Raw genomic sequence first — 15,104 nt, forward strand, 5'->3', positions numbered from 1 at the left:
CACAGAGCCCTGACAGTGACTCCAGGGAGAAGGCACTGACCTGTTGCAGTGGTGATATGTGTAACAAACAGCACTGCTGTTCCCTCTGGATACAACTTGGTAATCCCTCCTTTGCTGTGGCATTCCCTTCTCATCCAGCTGCCAGAAGGAGATCTGAAATGAAAATAATTAACTTCCATCAGTTATAGTTTGCTGAGGGTTTTTTTTTCCTTGCTAAGCATCCAAACTCATGTCTTAGATAAACAAACAGAACAAAACATTTGGCCTGGACAAATCCTGGCTCCAAACAAATCTGGATAAGATGCTTGTGGTTGGGATCTGTCATATTGAATCCAGTGAAGTAAATTTACCTCAGAATGTGTTCATTAGTCTGATATTTGGAGCCCAAAACCAGAGTGCTGCCATGGACATACAAGCCTTTAGGCTTGGACACATCTCACCTTTAGGTACCTGCTTGGGGAAGCTCAAGGTGAGGGACATCCCCAAGGCACTCACAGAATCACCCCTGAGAGGCACCTGGGAGGGTTCATCTCTGCCCATCAGCTAAAATGCCTCAGGGCAAGTCAAGCCAAATGCTCAGAGCCAGCTTTTCCCTTGTGCTCCCTTATCCTGGCTGCTCTTTGGCTCACACCCAAAAATCCTGCAGCCCAACCCAGCCTGCCCAAGCAGCACCATCTGCAAAGCCGTGAGGACACGGGGATGTCTTCCATTCTCACACGGCACATCCTTCCTTCCCTCTGACTTCCCATCGCTGCTCCAACTTCCAGGAAACATGAGGGGTTTGTGGCAGGACTTGAGGGCAGCACACACTGTAAAATCTCAGAGGGTGAGGGGCTGCAGCTCTGAAGGAGTTGCCTTGTCTTTGCAGTTTCCACCGAGCTCAAATTTTGCCGAGAAAGGATTAATTAATTAACACTGGACAACCCCCCAGTGATTCTTGGAACAGAGGAGCCTGTGTCACTGTGGTGGCACAACACTCCAGGGCTGGATCCCAAATATTATTCTGGCAGAAGATGCCCCCACCAGGCCAGGATGTGAGATCCTGGGTGAGCTGGGTGTAACTCTGGTGGATGGAGATCCTCCAGGTCTGCTCTGGTGCCACTGGGAGGAGAAGCTCCATCCTGGAGGGCAGATGGTTCCCCTTCTCACTTGGAGGGGCTGAATGACTTTTCAAACCTTTGATTCCTGACTGATGCATTCACTTCAGGAGACACAAAAGTGCAAAGTCTCAGCATGGAGTGACTCCCTTATTTCTGGTTTTTTTTTTTTCCTTTCCCACCCCCTCACCCCAGCCCTTGTCTTTTCTTTTCTTCTCTTCTCTCCCTGGACAGTTTTATAATTTTGGCTCGTGGCCAGAGTGTCTGTCCTGATTAGTCTGGGCTGGCTGTGAAACACCTGCAGCCCATTAGAGCAGGAGGATGAAAAAAACATCAGTTGTCATAGGTAAAGTAATGCCCACTTATTTCTTTGTTGTAACACACCAGAAGGACAGTCGAGAGGGGAAGCAAAAAAAAAAAAGACATATCTTTACCATCACACCTGCCATTGCCTGGGCTCAACTGCACACACTGGGTCATGTTTTTATCTGATAAGTGACTGGGACATGTTTTTATCTGATAAGTGACTCCAATAAATTGTTGTCACTTCACACCAGCGAGGGTTCCAGGTTATTAAATAGGACGTGCACTTGCTGCATTTGAATAGTGCCTCGTGCACCTTCTTTTATTTATGTCTGTCTGATGAACTAACTCAGCACGAGGAAGAAACTTCCCTCTGGGCGAGTTATAACTAGATTGCCTCCTGGCACATCCCTCTAATGTCCCAGCTGGCACTGGCTGCACACGCTGCCAGATCCAGCAGAGCCTCCAGAATGGCAAAAGGGCTACAAGGGGGGACAGACACGAGCCCCAAGGGCCACTGCCTCAACCAGGAGGGCTGCGCACCCAGAACACTGCCCAGGGGAGAGCAGAGGTGCAGAAATGGCACTCAGGGTGTCACTGGAGCTGTGCAAACCCTTTATGATAACCCCAGAAACTGCCCTGATCCAAGCACGTGGGGACAGTGGTGAGGCTGGGGGGGCAATTCTTACCCAACCCACAGAACTGCAGTGTAGGTACAGACCAGCTAATTGTACTTCTGGGGATGAGCCCTGCTTCTGCTTGCAAACTGCTCCCTCAGAAGATGTGTTTGTGCACAAGAGTGGCTGTTGCTCAGAAGAGGGGCTTGGTGCCTGCTCAGATGTCGACAGCCAAGAGATCAAAAAGTCCTTCAGATCCCCTCCTGATCAATTTGCCACGACCAAAACTCACCTGGGCTGAGGGAAAGGCCACACTCAGCCCTCCTGGGGTGGGGGGGACACCTCTCTGGAAGTGCCTGTGTGTCACAGGGGATGCCAGAGGCAGGATCTGAGAGGACAACTGGAGGGTTAAATAATTCATCGTGGCTCACATCTTGAACTGTGACAACAAAGTGGGGAGCTGAAAGGCAGCTCCGAGAGCTGGGCTGCTGAAAGCAAACTCACCCTCTAAGGACTGGATGGTATTTCAATCCCAACAGCCCAGCCAGCCAAAATGCCACTGGGGGGATGGCAAGAAACCCTCAGCTCCTTCCAAAACTTTGCTGTGTTCTAATCAAACTGCCTCGTGTAGCTGCAAGGCAGCTGAGACATTTACACCCCAGCAGCTGGCTTTTTTTTTTTCAGTTCTTCATCAAGTGGAGAGCAGCCATTTAAAAAAAAAAAAAAAAAAAAAAAAGGGAAAAGAAAAACTTGTGACCACAAGGGACTCTGTCAAATATTCCCACTGCTGTCCTGGAGCGTGGAAAAGCAAGCCTGCTGTTGCACACAGGTCTGACTATTTGCATTTTTAATAATTCAAGAGTTTAATTAGTATCATGGCCTTAATCAGAGGCTGAAAATACAGCTGAAGTCATCAGAGCTTAATTAGTTTAAAAAAAAAAAAGTTCTGCAGTGAAAATGTCTCAGCTAACGTGGGGCTCTGTCCTTAGTTTGATGCCTTGGGGTTCAGAGGAACTTTTATCTGTTGCTTCTGATTTCCTGTTCTAGTACACCTCAGAATAACACAAAATCCCCCAACAATATCGAGACAAATCAGTTCACTTCCCTGTTTATCCCTCTAAACTGTTCCACAACTTTCTTGAACTGGACTCAGGAAAAAAAAAAAATAACCAGATTGAAGATAATATATGAGATTAAAGCAGGTCTATCCCATGAGCTGCATGTGAATTTTCCCTCTACAGGAAATAAAACATTTTTTAGAACCTCAATAAGTATCACTGGATCTTCAGTCAGGTCAGCAGGAACACATTCCTGAGGGAAATAACTGTATGGCCAGAAAAATCCCCATTTAGTAGTGGGAGTGCTCCTGTGTGGGAGCTCACACTGGTCCCAGTTGGTCACCCAGCCCAAGCTGGGTGGTGAAGCACTGGAGTTTTGGTGCTGCTCCCCTTCCTGAGTGGTGTCAGGAGGAATTCTCACCAATTTGGGCTGAGCTGATCCACAGCCCTGGCAAGAGCCATCCCTTCCCTCCCTGCACAGGTTCACGGTGTTGTACAGGACATCCTGGATGGAGCTTTTCAAACAATATGTGGTTTAATGGTGGGATTCATCACCACCCAAGGCTGTGGAGACTAAATACATAAACAGGTTCGAAAATGGACGAGCAAAACTCATGGAAGACAGGTCAGGCCCAGCCAATTAAATATGGAAATCCGGATGCAACTTCCACTTCAGGAAGTTAGTCAGTCTAATGCTCTTCCACCTCTGATTTACTTGCAAAAAGGAAGCCAGAAAAATTCTCACTATGCCAAAACTGTCCCTTGACTCTGAGCATTAGCGAGAATCACAATAAATCCCTTTTTTTTTTTTTTTTTGGCAGGGGGAGGGGGGTGCATTTTCTTTCAGCAATGATATTACAGCATGTGATTTATTTCCCTCTGCAGCTCCTGAACCTCTGTGTAACCTCCCATCTCCCTGTCCCCTTAGGAATAGCACAAATAAATTAGTGAAACCTACTGGAAGGTGATAGCAATCACAGATACCACTAAATTCCATTTAGCATGGAATTAGGAATCCAATCACTCATGTACATAGAGAAGGTCTGACTGAAAAAGCATTCTGCCTTTGGGAGCACCGGGGCCAGAGGAAGATGCTGGAAACTCAAGATGGAAAAATGTAAGTTGGTTTGTCCACAAGGAAAGTTGCCTGTAACCCCAGGACAGTTACTGTTTGATTTATTCCCTGACTCATGCCTGTGCACAGCCTGGGTTTATATATATATATATATATAAAATACATACAGAACATTTCATACTGAAGGATTATGTATCCTAAAGGGGGATGAGGATCCTGCTGAACTCCTGACCCAAAGAGCAGCTTGTGGCTCTGCTTATCCACTCTCTGCTCCTCGTCTTCTTACCTGCTGCAGGAATTTCCACCCTCTGCCTGGTTCTGAAGGTGTCCAGGGGGTTTGCAGGAGAGCAGAGGACAAGATGACAAATGAGCTAACACACAGCAGAGGAATGTAAGTGAGTCTCAGCTATTTTTAATTAAGAAGCGATGACAGCTGACTAAATTCCCTGACACTGCAGCTAAAGGCTCCCTGACCCAGACATTATTGGACACACTCCTAAGACCAATATATATTGGTCCCGACGGTGCTGCTATTATTGTCCCCGCCGTCTGGGCAGGTGCAGGACTCACAGAAATCTATGTCTGTTATCAGCATGCAAACACTGAGATAAACATGGGGATGCTCAGGAGCAGGAGGAGGCAGCAGGTGAGGGGAGGACAGAGAAGGTCGTTTGCAAGGGAGGCGCTGGAAGAGCCGGTGTTCGGTTCCAGTAAATGTTGGAAAGGTTTGGACGAATTTAAACTGCCATTTTCATTTCTGGTTGGTTAAGGCAGTGATGGATGGAGCAGGAGAGAGGCAGGGAGACAGAAAGAGCACTTCCTGCTGTAAGGCAGATAAGGTGCAAAGCACAAGGGTGTCTTGGACTGGCTTTTCTCAGCCCATGGGTCGCAGGGAGAGCTCAACTCAGAAAGCTTTTCCTCCAAACCCGAGAGCCCAGCGAAGTGATCCGGATTTTAAAGGGTAGGGATTCACCTGGCAGAGATGAGAACACAGTCAAGGTGCCCAGCTCCCACTGCCACAACAGACTGGCAAGAAACTCTCTGTTTGAACCTCAGACAGCCTTGGAAAGACATCGAGAGGAAAATACCAACCACGAAAACACAACACAAACCTCACTTTTGTTCTCAGGGCTCGCACAGCATTGAATCAAGCAGCTGATCCCTTTACCTTGAGCTCACTAGTTGGTTTTAGTAGGACAGATAAAGAAAAGGTTCCCTTCTACCCTTTCCAAAGGATCACGGAGGGGAGGGATAAACCGGCGCACGCGGCAAAGTCACACCGGTCACGTACGAGCTTGGCATGGGCGAGACAAATACATTAAGGGACATCATCAGGAACTTTCCAGCCTGGTTGCAGGGTGGGAGGGGGCAGAGCTGCTCCCTGCTGTTGCTAAGCCAGTCCCCCCACCCGTGCTCTCTGCCAGCCCAATCCACAGCCTTTCTCCTCCCATTGGCTCAACGGCCGCATCGAACCACCACGACAGGTTTTCCTCCTCCTCCTCCTCCTCGCCCTGCTGCCTCCTGCCTATGGCCTATTACCAGGGGAGAGCAAGCCAGACACGTAATCAATAGTTTGAGGGAAGGAGCAGGGCTGTGTGGTGCTGCATTTGCATTCAGTCCCTGGCTGCCTCTGTCTCTGCGTTCGGAGCAGCAGGGATGAGCTGTAGCCGTGGAGGGGAGGTTGGATGGCAGGCTGGTAACACAGTGCTGCAGGAGCACGACCCAAGGACCAGCAGCATCCTGTCTGAGCTATCAGGTGCATGGAGAAATCTCCTTTCCAGTAGCCTGCTTGAACTGGTGTCCCCAGCTCGGTGCTCGCTAGGGCAGCTCTGACAATAAGAAGTACCACAGCACCAGAAGTGATGCCTCTCTAAAGGGTTTCTTGGTCTGAAGGCACCTGGAACCTTCTAGGGCAGGCAGAGAGCACAGAAATGCTCCATAAAGCCAGAGAAAGTGGCCCTGGCTTGAACCAGGATGGCTGGTGACAGTGGTCACAGAAATTTGGGAACAGTGGTTCCTTCATCTGGTGAAACCCTGGTAGTGGGCAGTGAACACAGCAGTGGGACAGCTCATCACCCCCACCACGGACCAGCTCAGGCTTTGGGAGCAGGCACAGAGAAGAGACAGACGAGCTGGAACACATTTCCAGCAAAACAGGCTTGAACTGACACTGTGCACCAATGGAACAGCACCTCAAACCATCCAAATATTGCCACTGGCTTTCAAACAAACTGTGAACAAGAAGTTACTCATCGCTGACGGGCACCTCGGGCACCGGGGCACCGAGCGGGGTGTGAGTAACCACAGACTGGCCCCAGGGCTGAAAGCTCTGCAGTTTGACTTGCCCAAGCCCAGCAGAGCTGATGAAACCTCCCCAAGGCACTCTGGGCAAACAGCAGCCCCTGGGCTATTTTCTGCCACCACGCAGGTGACTCAGCATCCGGAGCACGGAAGCAGAGCTGCTGTTTCCTTTTCTGTCCAGGACAGTGAGTGATTGGCAGCACAAGGAGCTCAGTCCAGTTTGCAGCCTGGTCCTAAAAGCCATGGGGACAGGCTACAAGAGGTCAATGAACCCAGCAAAGCCATCCACTGGATGGATGCTATCCCCCAAACTCTACATCTTCCCACCCTGCTCTCTGTCCTTCACACTGCACAGAGGTTCAGTTAGAAAGACTTGTAACTTAAACAACTTAAACTGTTGTAAAATAATACAAATTATTAGGCAACACAGAAAAAAAAATTGTTTTATGGGACTTTCCAATTCCCTACCCCTAATCTATTTATTTATTTCAGGGCTGGGGGTTGGTTGGACACAAAACAGTGGGTCACTTATAAAAAATTCGTGTCTGACCTGGATAAATCCGTTTTTATGGAATCCATGGGGATGGTTTCTTTAATATAAGATGTTAAAAGGAGGAAAGAGAATGAAAAGAGCCTGCATAAAAATCAGGTTCAAATCCCTGCTTGGCCTCACTCGGCAAAGGACTTTGAATTAGGGCTACAGTCACTTAAATGGCTTCAAATATTTTGGGATCTCTCTCCCCAGTTCACATGATCTAAGTTTCATCCTGAGGCAGAACAGCAAGAATGCTCTGAGGTCTCAGAAACGTTCATGGCTTCGGACAAATGCATCAGACCCAGTTTCAAAACAAATCTGTTCCCTTTTTGATCTGACGTAACGGTCTAGATGTCTGTGTTTTGATTCCTCCCAATTGTGCTCTCAAACTGGTACAGAGCTCCATGAAAGAAAATTAATGGACTGGAAGGAAACCTACACTTATTTTTTTTTCTGTCTCTAACCATGTGAATCTTTCCCAGTTACCTTTAAAAAAAAAACCCATGAAATTGTGCATCAACCAAGATGATAAAAACAAACTCGAATAAGAACTTCTACCGTGAGTTAAACCTGCTTCAGCCACTCAAGAAGACAGAGCCTTTTTGATCAATAAAAGCCTTTTAAATAAAATGAAAGCTCTTTCAGACTTATTCAAGAAGCAACCAGCAGTGGGAAAGATCCAATCCCTGAAAGATCAAAGTCTGATCCCTGGCATCAAACTTTTCTCCTCCCTGTTAGTTCCTACACCACGAGATTTACCTGGACCTACAAGATTTGGAAGAAATAATTAGATCCTTACCAGGAACATGTAGGAAATATCCCACAGAAAGTCAGAGCTGCTGTGGAGCACCTGGAGCAACAGCAGTAAGATATATAGGAATACAAGGAATAATAGGATGGATATTGATAATATGATGATTCTCCAGGTGTTCAGATCATTAATAAAGCCAAAGCACGGGAATACATCACATAACTACTCTATTTCTCTGATGCCAAAGGCTGGTAAAAGTCTCCAAACTTCAATTTCCCCTTTAAATAGTTCTCTGCAAGGTAACTCCCTGTTACTGGTCCCATTTTCTTATTAAACAGAGGCACAGAAAAGTGTTAAGAATTGTCCTAGACCATAAAATAAGCACCAGAAGACAACCAAAGCCTGAGTCCTGACCCACAGCCTCTGTCCCAGTGGACAACATTCCTTCCTATGACTACTAAAAATACTGGGGTCTTCTGTGAGATAGACTTTGATGCTGATTTTTGAGGTGAAATGATCAGCCCAGCCTGGGAAGCAGCGTAAGTGAATATAATCCCCTCAACTTCCTGAACCCTTGGACAATAAACAGCTTCACAACTTGTTTCCCCCAGAGACACCTGTATTTTAGGGGCAGATAAAAAATGCCACATGGATATACATGGCCCTGTTTTCCTTTTCTCTGGCTGCACACACACATATATCCATATATGAACAAATATAAAATACATGTGGATAAATATATATATATATATATATATTGAAGTTATTAAAATTAGAAAGAACTTTGATGTTGGAGTCAGCATGGCCTGAAAAAAATGCTAATGACATGTGGGAATGAGCTGCTTGCTCTGTGCCCAGCACAGAAATTCAAATACCTGTTTGGAGGACAGCACAGAGCCAAGACCTTTCCCTCAAGGTGCCTCTTCCCACCCATCACCTGCTCAGGAAAATGAATTTGTATCCACTGGTTAAGCCTTGACCCCCTTCCCTGGGCATGTGCCACCCCACAGAGCTCCCTCAGTGTCACCACAACACCCAAAAATTAGAGTTTTGGTCACTGAAGTGCAGGCTTGTCTGAATTAGCCAGGATGGATACCTTTGGCACCAAAGCCTCTCACAAATGCTGACTCTTAAAGCAAAACAAGCAGAAAAGAATAAGCAAACTAACAAGTCTCTGGACTCATTTGTTTAGAATGACAGAGCAACAAACCCAGTAATTTTATTTATTTATTACAAACAGCTTTTTATATCTCCTAACCCAAAATAAGCCCTGGCCCAGCTGTGGTGCCATGTTAAACAGTAATTACTCTATATAAAGATGACCAAATGGGAATATTTGTGGGCCAGCAGCGTGGAATTATTTTAGGACTTAGACAAACTTTCTCAGGGAGTGGTGAGACGAGCTGTGGGCAACGTGACCTAAGAAACAAGTGGGCACAAGAGGGGTTTTTTCCTTCTTGTTCCAAGCCTCTATTAAAAGCCACCTAGGTGACACTAAATGACTTTCCTAAATTTTGGCTCAAGGGAAAAGGGGGGAAAAAAAAAAAAATGAAGAAGTAGAAGTGAGATTTGTTTATTGCTCTCTAAAAGAGGCTTCACTATGGGACATGGTTTGAGGTTGACTACCTGGAATGTCTGCTAAACCACACCCAAACCTATGGCAGAACATGAGCAACACCCCTGGAATATTTCATTATGCCGAGAGGAAACAGAAAAAAATAATTAAAAATATATAAAAAAATAAAGCCTCATAAATCAAAGAGTGCCAGAATGGGTTGGGTTGGAAGGGAGAGCATTTTGTTTAAAGAGCATTTTGTTTAAACCCCCCTGCCCTGGGCAGGGACACCTTCCACTAGACCAGGTCGCTCAAAGCTCCATCCAACTCACCCCTCCAGCTCTTCCCCACCATGAGCTGCTGGGCAACATCCCCCACTAAAATGTGGATTATCAGGCATTTTCAAGGCAAGGACTGGCACAAGCACCAACCCAGCCCAAACACAAAGCCAAGCCCTTCATGGGGAGTGGCCTTGTGCCAAGTTGGACCTTTCTGCTCGACCTTTGCTTGCCCCGATGCTGAACTCCATCAATCCACACTGCAGAGGAATTTTCCATCCTGTTCACACTCAGCTCCTGATCTTTTGGCAATATTTGGGCTCCCTGGCTCTGTGCTGCTGGGAGCCCATCAATCCAAACTCCCTCATCCCCTCAAACATTCAGGGAGGCGAGTCCTGTACCCTGGGGCACGTCCTGCCTCGTGGGAGGGTGGGGAATTCTATGGGGAACCCTGGAAGAAGGGGCTCCCAGCACTTCCAGAGTGGCAATGCTCAGCTCAAGAAACCTGCAAAAAAAAATCAGTGGCACTTTTCCAGCTTCCAAAATATCCCCTCCTCCTTCTGTCACAGTAAAACAGAGTGAAAAAGGAAAGTGGTTTAGCAAGTAGGAACACAGCAATTCAAAATAGAACCAGAGAGGATTAAAGCAAATACCCAGACTGTTCTAACCTGTGTTTACTGCCCAAATACTGTACCAATTCCTGTTGTTTTCAGGGGGTTCTTCCTGTGTTGGAACTTCTTCTCTGGGATTAAACTTTGCCCGTGCAACACATGACTCATCTGACTGCAGGACCCTGCAGGTTTTGCAGATGCTGCTCATCCCATCCTCCAGTGTCTGAGCCCCAGGCAGCACACTGCACATGGGTTTTTGCTGGAGGGGTAGGGGAAGAAAAAAAAAAAATGACAGCATCTGCCTAACACTAAATTTCCATCCTTAATTAAGGACTTCAAAAATCAGGCCGATTTTCTGGGTGGGGGGAAAAAAAGAAAAAAAAGAAATTGAGAAAAAAAAGAGAGTTTTTAATGATCTCAGTGAAACTCGTTTTCTGGTTAATATGCATTTTTGCACCCAGGAATTTCATAGAATCACAGAATGATTTGGGTTGGAAGGGTCCTTAAAGATCAGCCAGTTCCACCCACCCAATTCCATGTTAAAAATCTGTTGCTGTAAGCACATAACAACAATGGATTTGTGCAATATATCCCAGTCTTCTGTATAAATATTGTGCTTTTACAGTACTTTTGTATAAATATAGTACAAATACATCCACGGGTTAAAAAGTTTCTGAGCTCTTAATTATCTGTTCGATTCACAACTGGCAAGACTCTTCTAATAGAAAGGAACAAAAAGCTCATTCCTCCAGTTGACTGGAGGGAACATCTCACCTATAAACAACTCCTCCTTAGGCTGTTTGCCAGTGGGAAGGAGCACCTGGAATGGGGATGGCAGCTTTTGTTGTGCAGCTCACAGGAGGAATTTCACCACAGATCCTGGAAAAAAAGGGAAATTCACAGTGGAATGAGATGTGACCTGCACATTTTACTGAGTCACGGAGTGCTGGAGAGCCCAGCTCTCTGAAAGCCTCAACTTGAGTGTCCTCCTTAATCCCTTCCTCTTTGGATGTATATGAACTTCCTCTAAACACAATCGAGGTAACACAACACAGAAATTACAGGATAATTAAAGAGGACCACGGAAAACAAACATACATACCCTTTGTTCCACTGGGCTGCTGTAAAACACAATGCTGTGCTTTACTCCTTCTCTCCCAGTCTGTCACCAACACTCAGCTACAGGGGAGAAAATGGATTTAAATTAAACTCAAACATTCTGTCCAGTTCATTATTAACACCTTCTGTACAGTGCTGAACTCTTATGTATTTGTGCCATAACCCCAGAGTGTGTGGGCAATAAAGCCACAGCAACTATCAGCAGGTACAGACCTGGGTTATAATCTGAATTAAAATATAAGTGATAAAAACAGCAACAACAACAAAAAAATTAATTCTCTGAGTTCTGCAAAACTTCCTTGACTTGCCAAGCCCCAAAAATGTTCATTGCAGCCCTTAAATGTGAGAGATGTGTGTGTGTGTGACAGATGGCTGCTCCTGCAGCACGAGGGATGCACCACCTCTGTACAAATATTGTACTGTGCAAATATTCATCAGTTAATTCCAGAGACAACTGTGTCAGGTGAGATCATTAACACCACCCCTAATTTCCCTGAGAAGTAGGCTGAGACAGGAGGGTGGAGAGGATTGTCTAAACTAAATCAGTGAGGAACAATGAGAACTCCAAGGCATCCTCCCATCTCAGAGTCCGTGCAGGGCTTTTTGGCTTTTTTTTTTCTTTTTTTAATTAAAAAAATGGAATCTTTGGCACGGTTTGACCCGACGCCAGCTGAAGTTTGGAGACATAAAAAAGCAAACAAACAATGGATTTCAGCTCACACCATAACTAATGAAGCATTTATGTTACACTAAAATGTGGCTTAGCTTAAGCATCCATTTTTAACTATCAGCCGAAGTGAAAACATTAATTCATGCAAATCAATGTTCCCTAAACAATAATTTTCCTCTAGAACATTTCTTCTTTTTTAACATAAACTCTTATCTAGCATAACCCATTTAAAGGATTATATCTGCAGAGTTCAGCAATTAGCTCTGTAAATTGTTTTCCTTGAGTGTATGGAAGGTTCCATTACACAGTGAAATATAAAGTGTATGCTACAGTCAATGAAAACCTCTCTTGGAACGATGATTATCTTTCAAAAAGGCTGGGATAAGGGCCAGATTACCCAATGAACTCAAGCCAGCTATTAGAGTTCTACTTGTGCATCCAAAGTCCCCTGTTATTCCATGCAAGTATCCACTTTCAGTCCATCTTCAGGGGTTTTCAAGTGTAATTGTTTGTATGTGATACCCCCAGAGCGTGTTTTCCTAAAGCATGGCCATAAAAATCCACTCTGAGGGAGAAATAAAGCACAGAAAGGGGGAAGGGACGTGCATAAAACACCCAAAGGTTGGGAGATGGCACTGAGGGCACTTCAGGTGCCCCTGGGAGTGAGGATGAGGATGGAGAGGCTGCACCTCGTCTGGGCTAATTCAGGGAACACTCACGAGAGTCATAGAGGTTTGTAGGAAAATAGTATTTCGTGGAGAGCGTGTCAAAGATGGCTGGAAGTCACCTGAGTCATCCTTCTACTCCAGACATGGCCACAACCTCAAAGTGGAATCTGCTGGTGGCCACAGGAGCTCTGGAAATCCTCAGGAATGGAGATCCCACAGCCACGCTGGGCACCTGCTCCAGGGCTGCACCACTCTCCCACTTTGGGGTTTCTCCTCTAATCACAATTTCCCTTGTTGTAGTGACAGAAGATTTTTTTTTTCCAGTTGTTGAAGGCAGCTTCATTCAGCTCTTCCTCTCAGCCAGGTGGTTCAGAGGAGGTGCCCACCACAACACCCTCTTTGGGAGCCTTCCCACCCTGATCCCAACCCCGACTGCTCCTCCTTGGGACACTAAACTGTGGCTTAAGTATCCATTTTTAACTATCAGCTGAAGTGAAAACACTCATTCATGCAAATCAGTATTCCCTAAACAATAATTTTCCTCCAGAACATTTCTTGTTTTTTAACATAAACTCCTTGGCACAAAACACGAGCCCCTCTCCTTGTGTCCCATGGACATCTTTGTCTAAGAGCCACATCCATCCCTCCATCCACTGCAGCGCTCCAAGTGAACTATTCCACCACGCCTGCCATTCCAGAAAACCTTGATTAAAGCCCTTAGAACTAAAATAGTAATTAAATCAAAGTCCTGTTCCATACCTGAGGCGACACTGGGCACACAGAGGGCAAACTGCCCAGCACCGAGTGTGAGCGACGGAGCTGTGAAGACAACACAGGAGCCCAAACTCAACTTACATGTTACCTTTGAGACTAAACCTCCTTTCATGATGCCCCAGAGCACAAAATGAGAAGGGAAGCTCCTCGTGGGGAGCAGCCACAGGGGGTCAGATGCTCAGCAGCTCAGATTTGGTGACCCCCCTGCTTTCAGCACAGCCCTGCCTGTTTACACCGGCTGACAACGTGACCTATATAAGTGAAAACTTGAGGCAGCTAAGGAATATAACCTTGATTTGTTCCAAATCCCTTCCATTTAACGCTGTCACTTCTCTTTTCCATGCCAACATGCTCAGGGGACCGACACATTTCGATACTCTCAGCTGGGAGTCGTGTTCTTGCAACGCTGGTGGATGATGCACATACTGTCTCTATTTGTGTCCCCCCTTTCAGATGGCATGGTGCCCACAAAACAAGCTGATTAGCACTTGCCCTGGGCTATCAAGGCAAGGCAATGGTATGTTTAGATCAGCAAACTGCATAACAATATAAATGTCATCTATTCTACAAGAAGCTTTGGCAGTACTTGCGTCTTGATCTTCGTTGCACGGATGTGCCAAAAAGAAACATGAAGACTTGCAGAAGAAAGACAGGCATGGGATTTGCCAGCCCTCCTGGTTGCCAAAACACGCTGTACAGCAGTGGGTGCCTCGTTAGAATCCCCAAGGGCCATCTACCGGGTGTCAGATTGGACATGAACACCACTGGGACAGATATAAATATATATATATATATATATATATATATATATATATCCTTTTTTGTTCAGCCAGGCTCATGAGCAGAAAGGAACCACAAACAGCGTGTCTGGCACAGTTCAAGACATGATCTGTACACTTGCCCAGAAAAGATGGCATCCAGCCTAAAGAGAATAGCCCTGGGTGGTCACTGGCTGGTTGTGCAACATCTCTGCTGACAGGGCAGGCTGCAGCAATCCCCAGCAGCTACAATGGAGAATGGGCTCAGGACAGGGAGTTTAGGACACTGGAGCTGGAGTGCAAGCCAGGCCTCTAATGGCCTGGCACTCATTAGCATCTGGTTCTTCCTGGGGACCTATAGGACATGAAATGATGGTCCCATGCCAGTCCCTGGTGAGCCAATGTCAACACCATTCTCACAGTGAGCATCCATCTCATGGGCTGGGTGAGGGAGCCAAGGGCTGAGGGGAGGCAAGGCTGATCTATGGCTCATTGCCAGCCAGGGGACTTCCCAGGACAGGGCTGGGGACAACTGGCAGGGTTCAGAATTGTTGCCTGTACAAGCCTTGCTTAAATCTTCAGCAGATGGGGCAAGATGCAGGAACCACAGAATCACAGAATGGTTTGGGTTGGAAGGGACCTTAAGTGATATTCCTCAAACAGAGAAGCTGCTGGCCCAAGGGGGCAAGTTCTCACCTGGGATGGGAAAGGCTCCAGTCCAAGTCTGGGTCAGAAAACAGATCTGAGCTTAAATGTGGCATTTTCATAGAATCCAGCGTGGTTTGGGTTGGGAGGGACCTTAAAGCCCATCCAGTTCCACCCCCTGCCATGGGCAGGGACACCTTCCACTAGCCCAGGTTGCTCAGAGCCCCATCCAGCCTGGCCTTGGACATTTCCAGGGATAGGGCAGAGATACAGAGTAAGAAAGATGCAA

The 15,104-nt window shown here is 46.4% G+C and overlaps 1 long non-coding RNA gene across 1 annotated transcript in view; it reads right to left on the minus strand.

The window, feature by feature from the left end:
* Positions 1–11,362, minus strand: part of LOC116797802 — a 49,429-nt gene extending 38,067 nt beyond the window's left edge. The window contains exons 1-3 of the long non-coding RNA XR_004360753.1: positions 11,284–11,362; positions 10,956–11,060; positions 41–153 (exon numbers count right to left, since the gene is read on the minus strand). This is a non-coding gene — a long non-coding RNA (uncharacterized LOC116797802). The remainder of the gene's footprint in view (positions 1–40; positions 154–10,955; positions 11,061–11,283) is intronic.
* Positions 11,363–15,104: the final 3,742 nt, after the last annotated feature.

This window comes from Chiroxiphia lanceolata, chromosome 23, assembly GCF_009829145.1.
Source record: "Chiroxiphia lanceolata isolate bChiLan1 chromosome 23, bChiLan1.pri, whole genome shotgun sequence".
Classification (NCBI taxonomy): Eukaryota; Metazoa; Chordata; class Aves; order Passeriformes; family Pipridae; genus Chiroxiphia; species Chiroxiphia lanceolata.